General features: G+C 54.9%; 1 long non-coding RNA gene across 1 annotated transcript; it reads right to left on the bottom strand.

Annotated features, from left to right (window-relative positions):
* Positions 1–5,067: 5,067 nt before the first annotated feature.
* On the bottom strand, positions 5,068–6,370 carry LOC129734605 (uncharacterized). The gene is made up of 3 exons (XR_008730131.1): positions 6,119–6,370; positions 5,683–5,828; positions 5,068–5,224 (listed from the first exon to the last, which is right to left on the bottom strand). It is a non-coding gene; the product is annotated as an uncharacterized LOC129734605 (long non-coding RNA).
* Between the last annotated feature and the right edge of the window lie 12,300 nt (positions 6,371–18,670).

Below are 18,670 nucleotides of genomic sequence, written 5' to 3'. Positions count from 1 at the left end.
GAACTCCCCCCCCCCAGAAAAACAATCACCCAAACAAAAAAACTACCTGCAAAGCCCACTACAGTACATCATGCAGCCTAACAGTTTCTTCTCTCAAGGTTAGGAACATTAGGAAGAGAGGCCTAATCCTGCAGCTGGGTTTTATTTTCCTGTCTCTACTTTATCTGTTTTCATATTTTAATACAAAGAACACCTCCCTACTTCTTGCACAGACCTGTGTTGCAAAAGTTTTACAGGCTCTGGGCCTTTCACTGACATGCTCTTGGACAAATGAGACTCCTTACACCCTGGGTGAACATGCCTTTCCCAGCCCACTTCAGAAAAGCCCCGGACTTTCTGCAGCAGTGCATGTCTCTGTCAAGGGTGTCACAGCATTTCCCTAAGGGTAATGCTGCAGAAAGAAGGCTGCTCTTGTGCTTGATCCACAGGGGCTAAAAGGCTTGTATTTCTTGTTACAGTGTCTTCTCAGGCCATGCCTGGGTGCCCACTGCTGCTAAGGATGGGACCAACGGATCTGCAACTGCTCTCTTTCTGGCCGCAAGGGAAGTGCAAAGGCAGTTTCCAGATCCTGCCTTTACTGCTTGTCAGCTTCAAAACAGCCACGAGGACACCTGCCAGGCTCTTGCTCTCCTGCTGTAAGGTTCATTTTATAAGCTCTGCACAGTATAGGCCTGAGGATTTCCTTCTGTGGAATTCCTGAACACAAAACAAATGTGAACCATCGGTGAGTACTTGTCTTTCTTTCTTTTTTTTTTTTTTTAAGAGAAACAATGCTTTCACATGAAGCTGGTATTTTGCAGAAACCCACAGATCAAATTGTCAGATACCCTCACAGCCACGGCGAATGCACTTTTCCAGCCATACGCTCGCATTCAGTTTGAACATGTTAGACTGGTCTCAGTGCAGCTGCTGACTGCTCTAACCACCTGACTGGTAGCGGCCTGGGTGAATGACCTGAATCCCCGCAGCAGCACAATCCTAAGAGCACTTGTATCAGCTTAACATGCTTCTATATGCAAAGGGAAGAGTATGTTTTGGGAAAGGCAGTATCAGCTGAAATACTGTAACCAACAGCACATCTTGATTTTCTTTGACAAGGTGTGAACCGCACAGGGGGGCTTATCTGGGATGGCTCTGCACTCTGATAACAGCTGTAAAATCCAGGGTTACAGATCTCTCTTCTAACAGGCCCTACCCTCTTCAGCAGCAGCTTAATGTGCCTTGGGAAAAAGACTAGCTACCTGACCGAGAGCAACTGCCCTCATCCTACCAAAGAAAAAGTTACCATTGTTACCGGAGAGCGGCGGGGGGGCGACTGGGCGACCACCCCCCGCAGCCCTGTCCCCTCGGGGGTGGCCCCGGCCCCCCCACCAACCCATGGGGCAGCCGCCACAGGCAGGGGGAGCGCGACGTGACTCAGGGATTTTGTCCGCCCCCTGGGTGCCGCCGGAGCGCTCCCCGTTGCCGGCGCAGTGCGGGGCAGCCACTGCGTGGGGGAGCGGCTGGGGAGGCCGGCAGGCTGGGCGGGTGCAGGAGGCCGGTGGGCCGAGCCCCTCCGCGCAGCCCCCGCACCCCCGCTCGCTGCGGAGGGTCGCCCTGGCGGCACGTGGGCCACACCACGCCAATGGGACAGGCCGAGACCACAGAGTGCAGTCGGGTGCTCGCTGGACATCCCTCTTGCGGAGCCCGTCTCTCTGCTGCCGCTGTCTTGTTGGAGGCAGCGCAACCCGCCCGGCCGCAGAGACGGGCCCGCACCCTCCTCCCGCTATAGCTGAGGCTATACCCCCAGCCCCCACCGCCCACCCCGCGCGGCCAGTGCCACCGCGTGCCTCGGGACCGGCCTTACCTCTAGTAGGCCCGCAGCTAAGCCTGTGCTGGGCACGAGGCCGAGGGGCCTGCTGCCATCTGGGTCAAGAAGAGAGATGTGTGTGACCTCCCAACATACGGGTGGTCCCTCCCCTGTGTGCCCTTTGTCAGCCGGTTGCTAGGGGAAGAGCCCGACTCGTTCCCATAGCAACTGACCAAAGGGCACATGGGGGCGGGGCCACACCTGTGTTGGCAGGTCACGCACTTCTCTCCTCTTCACCAAGATGGTGCCCCGGGACCGGCTTTACCTCTCGTAGGCCCGCAGCGAAGCCTGTGCTGGGCACGAGGCCGAGGGGCCCGCCTCTTCCCGCCAGCTGTGCGCGCGTGGGAGCGGCGGTCGGGGTCGCTGGCTGCGCGAGGCACGGGGCAAAGGTGAGGAGACGCGGCGGGAGGGGGGCGGCCAGCGGCGCTGCCCTCCCTCGGCGGGGCTCGGGGGTCTGCCTGCGCGGCCCCCGTCTGGAGGGGCGGTTCAGGACAGCCCCTCCCCCGGCTCTCCGGGAACTCTCCGAGAAGCCCCTCTGGGGTGCTGAGCAGGTGCTGGTGAGGAGGAAGCAGTCGAGGGGAGCTGCGGGGTGGGGCACACCCCCACCCCCCACCACCCCCCCCATACCCACAAACACCTCTGCCCACCCCAGTCCATCCCTAAAATCCTTCATCAATTCCCACCCGTCAGTCCCTAAACCCCTTCCCCCGCCCCCCTCCCCTGCTCCCGTCCCTCTGTCCCTGGCATGGCCCAACTGCCCAGCACCACCAGACCACTCTGGCCCAAACACCAGAAGGCAATGGTTCCCACCTGACAATAGCAAGTCGAGGAACCTTTTTTTTTTCTAAATAAAGACATTTTTGCTTCATATGCTGCCCACTACGCCAAATTATGTCTTGCTGACTGACTGGATACCCAGCAAAGATGAACTCCACATCAAATCGATCAAATATATCAATCATTGAAACATATCCAAGGTAGTTTCTTGTATTATAATACAGGAAAATAGCATGCAATATGATAAAAGGAAACAGCAGTAGCTATTGTGAGCGATATGATAAAAGAGCAATAGGAGCGAAGCACCAAATTGTCACTGCAAAGCCTTAACGAGACTAAGGAAAGGAGACGTCACCAATTCCAACCCCAACATCACACAGGACCACCCTTTATCTGGGAGCCCCCTTGTAGCCGGCACCAGCAGTCTCTCGGGAACTGGGAAATTCCCCTGGAGAAAGTGCCAGAAAGGAATCCTCTTGCTGCTTCTCAGCCTGCTCTGGCAGACATATGAGGCACAGCATAAAAGTTCTGCTCCCTGCTTTCTGTGGTGAAAAATTGACCAAAACCTTTTGCGCTCATGCAGAGCCAAAAAAATACATTTTGGGAAAGCGCAGCATGGCTCCCCTGGAGAAGGTGCCAGGAAGGAATTCTCCTGCTGCTTCTCACCCTGCCCTGGCAGCCATGTGAGGCACAGCACAAAAGTTCTGCTCCCTGATTTCTGTGGTGAGCAAAATTGACACGGCACATTTGCAATAATACACAGACCCAAGAAGTCACCTTGGAAAAGTAAAAGCGCAGCACTGCCCCCCTGGAGAAGGTGCAAGGAAGGAGTTCTCTTGCTCTTTCTCACCCTCCCCTTGCAGCCGTGTAAGGAACAGCACAAAAGTTCTGCTCCCTGCTTTCTGCTCTGAGAAAAAGAAAACTGACCTCTCATACATGGAATCATTCAAATTCCAAAAGAAGCCACCTTGGGAACGTGCAGTGCTGCTCCCCTGGAGAAGGTTCCAGGAAGGAATTCTCTTGCTGCTTTTCACCCTGCCCTGGTAGCCCTGTCAGGCACAGAGCACAAGTTCTGCTCCCTGCTTTCTGTGGTGAGCAAAATTGGCCTCTTTTCATTGGCAATCATGCACAGCCCAAAATCAACACAGAACGTGTGGCACAGAACATGCAACATCAAGGCACCGCAAAGGGGCAAGGAGATGATGAGCACAACAAGCCCATGCCACGCTCCCTGCCTCCCCACATGACAGTGCCTGTGCCCAGGTCCCTGATGGCTGTGGAGGCCACCTGGCACTGGGCACCCTTTTCCCTGGCTACCCGGAGGCTGCCTTAGGCTCTCTCTAGTCCACTCAGGCCCCCTTCTGAGGCCTTTGTTGCACCCCAGACCCCTCTGCAGAGCCTCAAGCCCTCAAAAAGACACCGGACTGGGGGCCCGGTCCCCTAGTCTCGACCATTCCACTCGAGTCCCCGCGGCACCCCTCCATAGGGGTCTGGTATGCCCCAGGCCTCCGGTTGCTCCTCTAGCGTGGCCGCTACTACAGCCAGAAGGCAGCCAGGGAGGGGGGCAACTGCTGAGCAGCAGCAGCAGCAGCAGCCTCTTTGCTCCCACTCAAAGCTCATGGCGCTCCCTGCAGCCACTGCAGCCGTAGGCCTGGGCTTGGAAACATGGTGCAGCTGTGAAAGCAGAGCAGCCTGGGGAAGCCCAGGAACTCCGTGGCGTGAGCAAAGGCCCCAGCTCGTGGATTTCCCCTGAAGCCCAGCTGGCCCTGAGAGGCCACTTTCAAGCTGGCTTGCGCCTCGTACAGAAGCCCACAGGGATGCCAGCAGGAGCCAGCCTAAGGCATTCTCTGCTTCCAACTGCCACCCCCAAGGCCCTGAGCCCTCCTATGACCTGCCTTCCTTCCTTCCACTGTTCCCTCATGCTTCTCTCGGAGCAGGCAGAGCTTCAGCCCTTTGCGGTGACCCTTTGTGCCCGACTTGGCAGCCTGCCTCCTTCGGCAGGTGCCGGCTCTGGAAGTCCTTGCCTCGCACAGGAGACTGCAGTGCACTGGCGCATGGTTAGCCATGCCAACGGAAACACTTTATTGCAAGAAGGCAGCCTGCTGGGTTCTGCCGTTGCGAGGAGCGTGGGCAGGACAGAGCAGGCCTTTGTCACTGAGGCTGCCTTTCGTCAGCAGGCATTGCCCCAGCAGGAAACGGTCGTTGTGCGCTGCAGCCTGCCCTGGATGCTCCTCATCGTGCTGCTCCAAGCTATTTCGCTCTTAGGTACTGCAGGAGCTCCTGCAGCCGAGTAAAGAAGTCCAGCAGCTTCTGGACTGGAAACGGGCAGGGTGGAAACCGGCTCGATTCTGTTGGCCTTGGGCTTGGCCTTGGCCTCTGAACGGGGGTGTAGGTGAAGACTGGCTGTGGCCTTGCAGTAGTGGTTACTGCTGGGCGCAGGCCCATCTGCGCCAGGATCCAGTCGTAGAAGTGCTGGGTGGAGGTGTAGACTCCGGGCTTCCTTGCTCTCGCACAGCCCGTCCCCCAGCTGGTCACGCCAACAAGCCAGAAGTAGTCGGCGCTCTTGTCTTGGCACACGAGAGGCCCACCGCTGTCCCCCTGCAGCACAGGAGAGAGGACGAAGGGGTTGTTGGGTGGCCACCCTCAGCCCGGTGGCTGGCTCCTTCTCTCTCACGGCACCTGCCAGAGCTGCATTCAGTGGCCAGCCAAGCTCTGTAGAAGCTTGCCTGGCAGGGGGCGGTGGGCCTGTAAGGCAGGGCTCGCTCTCACCGCTCTTCACGGTGGTGGTGAAGGTGTGTCAGACGGCTGGGATGGTGGAGCTGTGGGCTGCCAGGGGCACCGGGCGGGCCTTCTGGGCAGCGTGCCAGGCCTCTGGGACAAGGCGGGCAGGCCCTGGGCAAGGGCTTGCCCATGGGGAGGGGCGGGTAAGGCCCTCAGCGGTGGGGACCCAGCCATGGGAGTGTGAGTGGCCAGCAAAAGGCCGTGATGGCGCACGTTTGGGCGGTTGTGGCGGGGCTGCCTGCGCTGCCAGGGCTTGGCTTGTAGCACGCTCCTACCTGGCAGGTGTCGATGCCGCCCTGCGGATAGCCAGCACAGATGTTGTGGCTGTGGATGGCCCCCCTGTACCAGCCGCTGCTGTTACAGACCCTGGCATCAATGAGGTGGACCTGGGCCTCCTGCAGCGCGTATGCCGATCCTCCAGCTGTGAAGAGCACAGAAAGGAATGAACACCCAGCAGCTCATTGCCAGTTCTCCTCCCCCGTCTGGCTGAAGCCCTCCCCCGGGGCTTGGCTTTGCATGCGGACAGGCGCTGGACCGCTCTTGCCTTTCTGCCTTGCTCTGGGTCAATGGCGCCGGCCCCTCTCTCGAAGAGAGAGGCTTACGCCCCCACAGCCTGACTCTGGCTTTCGCCTCTGCCGTCAGGAAGCGCATCCTGCTTCCCCAAGCTGGCCAAGCTTGCACTGGCGCCGCCACTGCGTTTGGGCCACTCACCTCTTGCTTTCCTGGCACCCCAGCCACTGACGTAGCAGGCTGTCAGCTCTGAGACTCTCAGCGAGGCGTCGGGCACACAGGCAAGCTGTACGTAGCTGTTGCACTGGACAGGCTGGTCCAGTTCCAGCAAGGCAATGTCGTTCCTCTGTGTGACGTTCCAGTAGTGCTGGTGAACCAGCAGCCGCCTGACGGCGCGCACCTGAGCCTCAGGGCCCAGCTGAGTCAGCTGGGTAGCACCGAGCACCACGCGCAAGACGGTGATGTGCCTGGAAGGCAGATGGAGAGAGGGCTCAGAGGGAGCGCAGCCACGTGCTGCAGCAGCCCGGCACTTGCCCTGCCTTCTGCTCGACGAGGGAGAGAGGCAAGCAGCGCTAGGGAGGCTGCGACTGCCCTCGCGTGCCTTGGGCTCAAGCAGTGTCGAGCGGGAGGCTGCTGAGAAGCAGTGGCACGAGCCCAGCCTTCTCCTGAGCAGCCTCTCGGCGGGGCTCCGGAGTGCCCAGGCACTGGGCGTGCTGCAGGGCAACGGGACGGCAGTAGCACGTGCTGCTGCGCTCAGGGCACCTGCTAGTGTTGTGGGGCTAGCCCCGACCCCTGGTCCTCCTTACCTGACCTCGATGAAGCAGTGGGCTGCTGTGAGGACCCACTGTGGGCTGATGAGGGAGCCCCCGCAGATGTGCGCCGTGCCTCCTTCCACGAGAGCCTGGATGCTGACGATCCAGGGCCAGGCCCCTGGCTGGGCATCTGTGCCACCCACGACGCGCGACATGCCGTAGTGCAAAGCCATGGGACGAAGCCCGCAGCTCCCTCTGTAACCAGAAACTCCTTACTGTGCTGCTGGATGGCTTGCGCCGTTGCGGCTGAAGGCCAGCCGTCTTCCCTCCCCACAAGGCATGGCCAGACGGGCCGAGGAAACCCGTGGGGCCAAAACCCGCTCCCCTCGCCCCGCTTTCTGCTTCAGCCCGTAGACGAGTTGTGCCGGCAGCCTGGCTGCTGTCAAGGCACTGAGCCTCCCACATGGCTTTCAGGAACCTGGGGGGTGGCCATGGGGGACAAGCAGGCCCCCTCCAGTGAAGCCCACAAGGCTTGCCCAACTCCCTCCCAGAGCCTCGGGCCACTTACCCACAGCTGTCCCGTGTGCCATGCACAGGACAGCACACGGCCAGCAGGACAACGAGGAGACGCAGAAAACCCATCGCTGCCAGCGACATGTGGCAGCTGCAAGGACGAGGGCTTGTCGCCACCAGTACGGCTGCTGACGTACTGCCCGCAGGATTCCCGTTGCCCGGGGTTCCCTTGGACGTGGGACTGATGTCACAGAGTGCCTGGTTCCGGGTGCTGGGCGTGGTGGTGTCGGGGGGGCGGGGGGGGAGGGGAGGGAGGGGAGGCAATAGGAGGGGTCCCAAGCAGGAGTGGAGGCAGAAGCTGGGATCGCGCACCCCGACAGAGCCTTGTGGAATGCCCTGCTTGCGCCATCAGGGTGGGCAGGCCCCATGGCAGGCAGCGGCGCCTGGCTCCCAGCTCTGCCTTCTAACAGCTCACAGGACAAAAGCGAGCATGGCCTCACAGCCTCTTTGGGAAGTTCCCTGCCGCCCTGCTCTCCGCAGCCCCATGCCACCAGCTCCTTCCCAATAAAGAGACGCCAGAGAACGGGGCTACTACAGGCAGCACGCGCATGCCTGGGTGTCCAAGAGCCAATGTCTCTTACGGCTGCGGCTGGCAACAGTGCTGGGCAAGCCAAATAAGCCAAGCGTAGCCCAGCAGTGTCAACCTTGCTGCACAAAGAACAGTGAAATGCAGGTGCAGCACAGTCCTCGCTGGCTATGTCAGTGACAGCAACGCCCTCTGGCAGGCCTCGTGTCCTCCTTGCTATCCATGAGTCTGATTGCAGTTCTGGGCGCACACTGAGCAGGGCATTTGTGGCAAGGACAAGCAAGGTGAAGCTCTCGAGAGACAAGGATGCTCCTGCTCTTAGCCGTACGTGCCATTGCTGTCCATGGCTTTGGTAAATCCTGCATCAGCCTTGTCTCAGGAGTCTGCCTTCTGCCACTGCCTGGGGGAGCCTTGCTCACTCACATGCTGGAGTGCAGCAGAGAAGCAGGATCCAGGCACGTGCACTGCATTTAAAGCGCAGCAGGGCTAGGTCCGTGGGGGGCGAGGGCAGTGGCTTGAAGCATGGCAGCCTCAAAGCTTGTGAAAGGTGCGGCAGCTCCCTGCTGCCACCCTGGCTTGTGTGGCGAGGCATAAGGAACACAGCGGAGGGAGCAACTGGGTCCCAAGGAGGAGGAGCGGGCAGGCTCTGCCTGAAAGTTGAAGAGCTGCTCTCAAGGCGCTTGAGGCGCACAGGGCTTCCTAGGCCCCAGAACTGGGCCTCCAAGCCAGCGGGCTCAAGGCTGCTTTGTGTTTTGACAAGGGACCTGCTTCTGCTTGGCCCCATGTCCTCCCCTTGATCTTTGTCCTCATTCGCAGTCTTCTCCATGTGCGCATCTGCCCCCAGCAGCTCCACTCTAAGGCCCTGGGGCCACCCTCTGGGCTCCAGCAGCCCCGGCTAGAGCTGCTCCTCTTTCCTGGCAGGGTGGAGGGAGGCAACTGCAGGGAGGTGGTGTGTGTGGTGTGTGTCCCACCACAGGCCGCCTCTCGACACTTGGCCATCATTTTTTGCAGGAACTTTTGGTACTGCCTGGTCACTGTGAGGGTGCCGTCAACGATGCGGATGAGCTCCTCGGTGAGCTTCTCCTTGACTGTGGCCATGGCTGAGGGGCTGCTGGGGGTGGCTCCACATGGCAGGTGCTCTACGCCCTGTCTCTGCCATCCAATGGGGAACTCCTCATGCTTTGGCATCCCTGCCACCCACAAGGAATTCCTCCTCTGGCAACTCCAGGGAGAGGCCCTGGCCAAAGGCAATTCCCAGCTTTACACTGGCACCCAGGTTGCCCTGATGGACCAGGAAGGTGCAGTGCCGGGTAGTGTGGAGTGGCTGGAAGACAACGGACATATTATGAGCAATGCAGACCACGTAACGTTGTTGTAATAGCAGGCCGAGCAGGCCGCAGCTGTAACAAGCTGCAGGTGTTGTGAAGGACATATGCAAGGCCAAGGGAGACAAAGAGACTGTGTATTCGCAGAGAGATAAGGGAGCTGGACAGAAAGGTGAGTAAAAACAGGACGCCTGCACAAGGGGAGAGCAGCGTGTGGGCGCCACACCAGGACTAATCAAATGGAGCGTGATGCCGCATGGACAACAGCAAGGTGGCAAAAAGACGCCAGAGGAGACTGATGTAACCAAGCGATTAAACAAGATAAAGGACTTCTATGGGTCCCTAGCAGATCTGTCCACCCTGCATGTCAACTCCAGAAGAACGGAGAAAATATAGACGACAGCTTTACCTCCAACCAGTCTTCAACAAACTCCGTGTAGAACTTGAGCCAGTCCCATCCACCATAGAAGATGTGCTGTTGACAGCAGCGAGAAGACAATCATTTGGGCCACGAGCTTGTAATGTTGTGTTGAAAAGATTTTGTAATACCAAAAATGCTCTTTGCAGAAACTGTAGGGAACCAGCAGCAATAATATTAAGTTGTGGTAACTGTAGACAGATTTTTGTTATATATTGTAGCCGCTTGCGAAATGCTTATGTTTTGTGTTTAAATTGTCAAAACAGCTTTGCTAATAGTACTTTTGAAAATGTTTGTAGGGAATTTCTGAACCTTAAGCCAAATCAACATTTTCCAGAAATATGGATGCCAGAAAATTTTGACAGCAGAAGTGAAGCTATCTCTTGGTGGGCCGTGACCAAAGCCTTAACTGTTGTTTTAGCTACAAAGAAAACATAAGCTCTTGGTTTGTGGTGCTTGTTTTGTCAGTTGGGAACAAGAATTGCGAGTTAATGACATTGCTTGCTTTGATTATAGGGCTGGTAGGAATAATCAGCATGCCCTCACAAGAACAGTGTGGGCTCCTGCCCAGCCACAAATGACCATGTGGGTTACCTGGGCCAACATGACAGGGCAAGGTCCATTTTGCTTACCGTTAGCTACCCCATCTGGCCCATTCCGTACCTGTTTGACTGGGGTCCCTTTAAACCATATGAAGGAGTCTGGGCACTGGAAAACAGGTAAAATATACTCCGACTACCTCAACCAAGCAACAAATGACTTTTAGACCATCAACAGTGGATCTGTGCAAGCCGATTGGTGCCAATCACTTGGTATTCCACGAAAGCCCTTGGGGGCTCAAGCGTTCAAAATTGCTCAGGGCCGGAATGTTACCGGCATGGAACCTCAGGAGCTTGACATCTTAGGATCTATGCCAGGAAACTACTGTTTGATTTTTGGGTTTTACAAGAAAGACATTGACTCCAGTAATTTTAGGATCCACAAACCAAGAAATTACAATACTTGGATTGCCCCTGGGTCCCCCTGGCATTCTAACATCACCGGTTACTCTAACAATTGGACTTGGCCTGTTTCATGGTCTGGCAAGACAAACGAGAAAGCAAAGATGTTGCCTCCGGGAGTATTCCTCGTTTGCGGAGCTGGTGCCTGGCCCGCCGTACCTGCAAGCGCACAGGGAGGACCATGCTACTTTGGCAAACTAACATTATTTGCCCCTAGTATCCATCAAATGCTTAACATAAGTAACAAGTTTAAACGCGTCAGACGTAGTGTATACCAATTGGGACCTGAATGTAAAGATGATGTTGAGTTGTGGGAACGTCCATCTGTCATTTCAGCATCACTCTTTACACCACAAGTTGCTTCTGCCAAGGCTCTCACTCAGTTGAGACGGTTAGTTTGTCGGACAGGAAAACAAATTAACATTACCTCCAAAGTATTAGATGAGCTCACCACTGATGACAACAGTATACGACATGCTTTAATACAAAATCGAGGTGCTATTGATTTTCTGTTATTAGCACAAGGACACAGCTGTGAGGATTTTGAGGGAACGTGCTCCGTGAATCTTTCTGATCATTCTGAGTCCATTCACAAAAAGCTTTTCCAACTGCAAGATAATACGAAGAAACTCACTGTTGTTGAAAATCCTTTCGACGGTTGGCTTAAGAGATGGGGAATCACCGGCTGGTCGAAAACCCTATTGATGGATGGGTTTCGATTTTTTGTTATTATCTTTGCTGTGCTTGTTATCTTCTGTTGTATTTTCTCCTGTATGAAGAAAGGTTTGGAATCAGTTGTTGATCGAGCCTGGCTTGTCCAAAAAGAAAAAGGGGGATGTGATAGGGGAATTCCTGACAGAACAAGGGCATACTGTACCCTTGCAGGAGTTGGACATCCCTAGCCTGCAGATTGCAAAGTTACTTTGAAAATCTTGTACTGTCCTTGAATAGGCAGAATAATGAATAATGAGTATTGTACAAGAACAAGGCCAGATGCCAAGCAAGATATGAAAACCGCTAGGTTAGCACATCCTTATTAGGCGCTTGCAACATGAATACGTAATTGACAGCCAATCAACAAGTAACGTGAATACGTAATTGACAACCAATCAACAAATGGCATGAATACGTAATTGCTGCTGCGTGAACAGTGCATTGGAAGTATAAATAAGACAAAGTTGCTGAATAAAGGAGGACAACATGTAGCCATATTGGTGTAATTGCCGTTACTTGGCTGACTCCTTTCTGGGATCCTCTTTAGCTGTCCTGCCCCTCCTCAGCGCTTACGGCACTGATGTCACAGCTCTGTGGTGGCACAGGGGGCTCCTGCTGCCCGCGCCCCAGGCGGTGGGCTCTGGGGTCCATGTGGGCTGCAGCACCTCAGGTGTGGCACCAGGGCCAAGAGCAGGCTTGTCACACGGACACCGGTACCCAGGGATGGGAGCCCTTGTGTGGGAGGGGTTTGCTGCCCAGCAGAGGATGCTGGAGGGGATGGCAGGGGGCAGCAGAAGGAGGAACGAGGTTGCCACCACGAGAGCAAAGGCTGCAGTGGCCAAGGCCAGGGGGAAAAAGGCCTGGGCTGTGCAGCCCTGGCAGGAGAGGGCTTTGCTCTCCCAGGTGACTCTGTAGCACCATGTGGCCTGTGCCAGAGGTGAAGCTCATCTCCAAGAAGGAAAAGCTGCTGCTGCTGCTGCCGAGCAAGTCCCTGGGGGAGGCCAGGCTGTGATCCAGCCCCCCTGTGGCTATCCTGCTGGTGGCATGCCAGCTAGAGAGCAGCTCTGCAGAGAAGGACCTTTGGGTGACAGAGGACAAGCAGCTGAGCATGAGACATCGATGCACCCTCATGGCAAAGGCCAACAGCTGTGGGGACGGTATTAGGAAAAGCATCGCTGCCCGATGGAGGGAGGTGACCCTTCCCCTCCTCTCAGCACTGCTGCGATGGAGAGACGGGACGCTGCTTGATGCAAGCAAACGTCCATTTATTGTACACAATCATGAGTTTATATATGTTATCAGAGGCCACGTGCCTTAAACTGATTGGTTCTTCAAGCTAAGCATTACGTACTAGGCAATCCCTAATTGGGTAACAACAAACAAAGGACACTTTCAGTAAGTTTTTACAGTCATCAATTAACAGCAACTTGTTACTTCTCCTTGGTGCCATCTTTCCTCATCTCCTTATCTTTTCTCTGCATGACTCAACAGTCAGCATTCTGTGGGTTGTTATCTATTCACCCTCCTTGTCCTCCCAGGGTTTGTGGCCTACAAGCTCCAGGACATTCCTCTCAGCTAACTGATTGTTACTTATGGCCCTGATTTCCAGGCCCCCTCCTGCAAGCACTACTAAGGCCACATCTGGAGTGCTGTCTAGGGCTGGGCTTCCCAGGGCAAAAAATCTGTTGACCTACTAAAGCAAGTTCTGCAAAGGGCCACCAGGCTGCTTGAAGGGACTGGAACATCTTTCCCAGGAAGAAAGGGTGAGAGATCTGCAACTGTTTAGTCAGGAGAAGAAAAAAAATCCTTGTGAGGTTCTTATGAATGTATACAGAGTTCCATCTGAACCCAAGAAAACACTTTTGACTCTGAGGATGATCAGCCACTGGAAGAGTTGCCAAGAGAGTTTGTGGAATGTCCATCCCTGGAGATACTCCAAACCTATCTAGCCAAGGCCTTGAACAACCTGCTTGAGCTGACTGTACCTCGGCTAGCACATTTCACTGGATGATCTTGAGAGGTCGCTTCCAATGTCAACATTTCTGTAATTCTGTGAGTATCAAGAGGAAAAGTAGACAGAAAAAATGAACACCACATACCCTTTGAGCACAAAGATGTTGGGGTCCCTGAAGAGGACCCAATCTGGAGAAGGGCAAAAGTGTGAGGAGAAAGGAGCAGTAGAGACGTTCTGTACCATCAACCCCCTCTTTGCTATCCCCCCAGTGCCTCCATGGCTGTGGGTGTGTAGATGAACTGGGAACAATGGTGTAATTTGGCCCCTGGAGAAACTGTGAGGGGCATCGTCTTTAATATTTTGGTCCTTGTTTCTCACAATCAAAATCCGGTTGAATTAGCAATAAATTAAGTTGATCTTTGGAAAGACAACACGCCATTGGCTATGACAGTGATGGGTTAATAATCTCTCCGTCTTTATCTTGACCAATGAGCATTGCTGGTTTATTTTTCTCCTTTGTCTTGTGCAGTCAGGGGAGTGGATGAACAGCGGGGGACTGACTGGCCACTGCCTAAGGTGAACCCACCACAGGACCACATCAGGACTGCTATGCCCAGAATGGGCTCTCTAACAAAAAAAAGACCCTGACGCATCGGGGCAAGTCCTGCAGATGCCAGAAGAATGGTTGGGGCCTCGAACGCATTATGGACAAGGACACTCAAAGCTGGGATTTTATCTGAGAAATTGTTAAGAGTGAGAGACTGGAGTACTGGACCCAGGCCATCTGGTGGGACCTCACTCAATGGCCTGTATCAATATTTCTGAAAACACAGCCATGAGCACATGATGTGGCTGAAGGTGTCTGACCACGCCATTGGCTGAGAGACCAACTGTGGCAAGAGCTATGGGACATGTGTGGAACAAGTGTCAGCAGGAAACTGGCTCCCATTATATTTCAAAATGGCAATGCAGTTTGATGTCACTAAGTCACAGAGGATGACAGAGGTGATGATGAAGGAAAGGTCCCTTTTTGGGGCTACGATGTATGACCGCAGATGGAAATGAGCAGTGTTTGGGACTTCTTGAGGAAAAATTTCCCTGCCACATCTTCCCCAAGGTGTCCAAGGTACATGGCACAGACCAGGCTCCTCAGTCCCACTCCTTTGGTGCCTCGCTTCATTCACCATGACCCCTGGGTCTGCACCAGGACCACCCTGCTCTGTGCCCCCACCCTGCACACTCACACAGCTGAGCTCTCACTGGTGTTTCCCTCTCCCAGGCCCTTCCCAGCCCAGCCCCCCCCCCAGCTCTGCCCACCTCCCCTGCCCTCTCCCCAGCCCAGGCAGACACAGCAGCCCACGCTGGGCTGGCCCCATGCAATTGCCCACCCAAAGGGGGCTGCAGAGCTCTGGGCACTCACCCCAATAACCCTAACAAGGGCACAGCAGATGCTGGTGGGCAGAGAGGGGTCTCATCCTGCCAGTCAGCCCCAGGGCTGGCACCAGCCATGGCATGAGGACACAGAGGCCATTGCCTCCCTCTGTCTGCTGCTCTTCTCTCACAGGGACCCTGATTGCCCACTCCTGACAGCCCCTCGGGGCCAGTCCCTGTCCCCAGCACCAGGCTGCTGGCCTGGGGGCTCCCCAGGCACCTCCTGCTGCACCAGGGACACAGCAGCCTGCCCCAGCTGGGGCATACACAGAGACACCTGCTCTTGCCCAGGGATGTGGTCTCAGGCATGGCCCTGAGCAGGCGGTGCTGCTGTGCAGGGCAGCGGTGCCTGAAAGCCCAGGGAGATGGTCCCAGGCACATCCCTCTTGGTCACCCACCGTTCCCATGGGCACTGGGCACCCACACGCCAAGGCTCAACACAGGCCCATGCCCTAACGTGTTGCCCCATGCCCTCCTCCCCTGAGCCATGGGGAACCCAAGCCCAGCAGCACGCTCCTGGGGGCAATTCCTTCAGCCTCTTCCTGAGCTCAGCTTTGGAAGAAGAGCCAAACCACCAGACATGGGCACTGAGAAAACTGCCTTTTATTACAGAGATGTGAAACAGAAACCAGGCGCATCATCCTCGAAGACACATGTTTAAAGGCTGCTGGGTCAGACAGTCTGGGCTCCTGCCTTTCAGGAAGTGGAGTGGATGCAGACATACTGGGACAAACAGGACTGTCTCAGATAGAATGCTAACAGCACGGGAGGTTCCACACATTAATTAAAAATTCCTTCTGTATATATGTAAACAGTTGATGTCTGCTGAGAGACACCTGCCTGCCTCAGTTTCTTCAGTGCACCCTTGAGCTCCTGGTTCCTCATGCTGTAGATGACAGGGTTCACTGCTGGAGGCACCACCGAGTACGGGACTGACACCCTCAGGTCCAGGGATGGGGAGGAGGTGGAGGGGGGCTTCTGTTAGGCAGATATGGCAGTGCTGACAAAAAGGGAGATGACGGCCAGGTGAGGGAGGCACATGGAAAAGGCTTTGTGCCATCCCTGCTCAGAGGGGATCCCCAGCACGGCCCCTAAGATCTGCACATAGGACAGAACAATGGAAAGAAAACAACCAATAAATAAACAGGCACTAACCTCAATAAGCCCAAACTTCCCTAAGGTAGGTGTGTAAGCAGGAGAGCTTGAGGATCTGGGGGATTTCTCAGAGGCGGTCCAGCGCATTGCCTTGGCAGAGCAGCAGTGAAAGCGTATTCACAGAATACAGGAGACAATTGAGGAAACCACCATCCCAGGCAGCTGCTGCCATGTGGACACAAGCTCTGCTGCCCAGCAGGGTCCCGTAGTGCAGGGGCTGGCAGATGGCTGCGTAGCGGTCATAGGCCATGACAGTGAGCAGAGAAAACGCTGCTGAAACAGAAAAGAGAAAGAGAAAGACTTGGGCAACACATCCTGCATAGGAGATGTCCCATGTGTCCCAGAGGGAGTTGGCTATGGCTTTGGGGAAAGTGGTGGAGATGGAGCCCAGGTTGAGGAGGAACAGGTTGACGGGGAAGAAGTACATGGGGGTGTGGAGGCAGTGGTCACAGATTACAGTGGTGATGATGAGGCCGTTGGCCATGAGGGCAGCCAGGTAGATGCCCAGCAAGAGCCAGAAGTGCAAGAGCTGCAGCTCCCATGTGTCTGCCAGTGCCAGGAGGAGGAAGTGGGTGATGGAGCTGCTGTTGGGCATCTGCTGCCTCTGGGCCTGGGGACTGTCCATGAAGGAAAATATAATGAGCTGTTAGGGAAGACTTCTCTGATCAAAACCTAACACCTTTCTCAGAGAAAGCCCACTGAAAGGGCCTCTCTGCTTTTTGGAAGACCTTGGGCAGGTCCATCTCAAGAGTTGGTTCTGACTGAGGGAGCTACAGGAAGCAGGGGGTTCTGCTGTGGGCTCTGGAGGAGTCACTCCTGCCCTATTACAACAGGTAATAGGAACATGGGGTGACAGAAGATTAAATCCACTCATGGCATCAAAGGCTTTTCAGCATTGTCACCTCCAATTCACCCCACCACCGAGTGGAGTTTAGGGGATTTTTCTCTGTGTATTTTGTTCTGGTTGCCCCACCACAGCTGAGGAGTGGTTTTGGCACTGTCATTCCTGCTGCACTCCAGGTGCCATCATGTGGATCCTGAGAGGCAAAGAGGCAGTCCGTTTGTGCAGACTGAGGACAGCCAGGCTGTCCACCCGCCCTGTGCAGGAGCGGGCTGGAAGCTAGGACCATGCGCGGCAATCAGTTAGCTGAGGGGAATGTGCTCGGGCTTGTCTAGACAACAATTAACATGATGAGGCATGTTTGCAGAGCACAGGGGAGTGGGAGACGGATGGCGCCAAGGATGGCGCCAAGGAAAGGTAACACCTTGCTGTTAATTGATGAAAGTGTCCTTTGTAGTTAACCACCAATCAGGGATTGCCTAGTCTGTAATTCTTAGCTTAAAGAACCAATCTGTTTAAAGCACGCAGCTTCTGAAAACATATATAAACTCGTGATTGTGTACAATAAATGGACATTTGCTTGCATCAAGCTGCGTCCCGTCTCTTCATTCGCCGCAGCCCATGGCTTTGTGTTTCAAGGAAGAGCCAGTGAGAGTGGAGGTACCTCAGTGAACACATGGAACTGCTGGGGTGAGAGCAAGGCAGGGCAGCGAGATGGTGCCTACAGCCTGCACGGAAACAGGGGCAGTTGTCCAACCATGTAGAACAACCTGCGGTGGAGATGGAAAAGGTTTTTAGCAAGGCTGGAAAGCCTGAAGAGAACCCAGCTCTTTGTCCCCTTGGCTATGGCAGCTGTTTCTGACACTGAGGCCTGTGAGAAGACAAGTTGTCCTCATGGCACAGGGGCATTGTTGCCTCCTTGCAGCCCCACCGGGAAGCTGGACGTTGTTGTGCCATTGTTGTCCTTAACACGGCATTGGATCCCCCACCTTCCATGGTCCCCAGGAAGAGCCCTGAGCCCTCTGTGAGGGACAGCACTGACCTTCCCACAGGCTGAAGGTCATGGCTTGGCCTTTCTGCTTCATCAAGCAAGCAAGCAAGCAAGCAAGCCAAGGCTTTGCTCAGCAGCAGAGCTGCCTGCACAGCGCCTTTGCCTACCTGCACTCACAGCCTCCAAGGATGGGCTCTAACAGGGCCATGGGGAGGCTTTCTCGGTCATGGCCCTCAGCGGGGATTGTTAATGCTTCCAGGGACTTTGGGGTTTGCTCCGGACTTGGTGTTCTCGAGAGGTTTCTTCAGTCTCCTCCGAACACCTGAAGACCACAGCACCACAGACACCCTGGGCTCATTACGAGGCAGAAAGCCCTTGGGAGCCCTGTCTCCTCCATCAGGGACACCTGGTCTTCAAGTTTGGCTTGTACACTTAATGAGGTAAGGTTCAGCAGTACAGTGAAAGAGAAAGGCAGGTAATGAGCACTTTGGAGAAGTGATAGAAGGCTTTTCCAGTTGCTATTGATGCACAGTGTCTCCTGAGGAGGTGCGGACAGGTAGGGAAAGCAGTTCCTGGAGCTCAATACTGTGTGGACAGTCTTGCTCTTCACGTCTCCAGCCTCACTATTTCAGCTGAATATAGCAAGTTCTTGGCAATAATTATTGGCTACTTGTAAACAGAACTAAAAGAGGGATTGCTAACAGGGAGTGGTGGATGGTGGTGGTGGTGAGGGGACTGGGATAGAAATTAATAAATTAAAAACACATTTCTCAGCTGTATTATTGCTCGTTCAAGCAGATACCCATGAGGTCTATTGCCACAACTGAAGAGTTGCCCATAGGGAATATTAGAGACAATACTGAAAGACAGTCCAACTGTTCCTCTCTGAACCTTAAAGCAGAAGCTACATCGGTAGAATGGGTTGGAGTGATCATAGAGGAAGAGGAGAAAGGCATCTGGAGATGAACTTCTTAACCCAGAGCTGCAAATCAGGAAACCGGGATGTCAGTGTATTCCAAATTTCTTGAATTCCATAGAAGGTCTCAACTTTCTGGGACTCATGACAAATACT

The sequence above is a fragment of the Falco cherrug genome, chromosome W, assembly GCF_023634085.1.
Source record: "Falco cherrug isolate bFalChe1 chromosome W, bFalChe1.pri, whole genome shotgun sequence".
Classification (NCBI taxonomy): domain Eukaryota; kingdom Metazoa; phylum Chordata; class Aves; order Falconiformes; family Falconidae; genus Falco; species Falco cherrug.
This window is presented reverse-complemented; position numbering and strand designations above follow the sequence as displayed.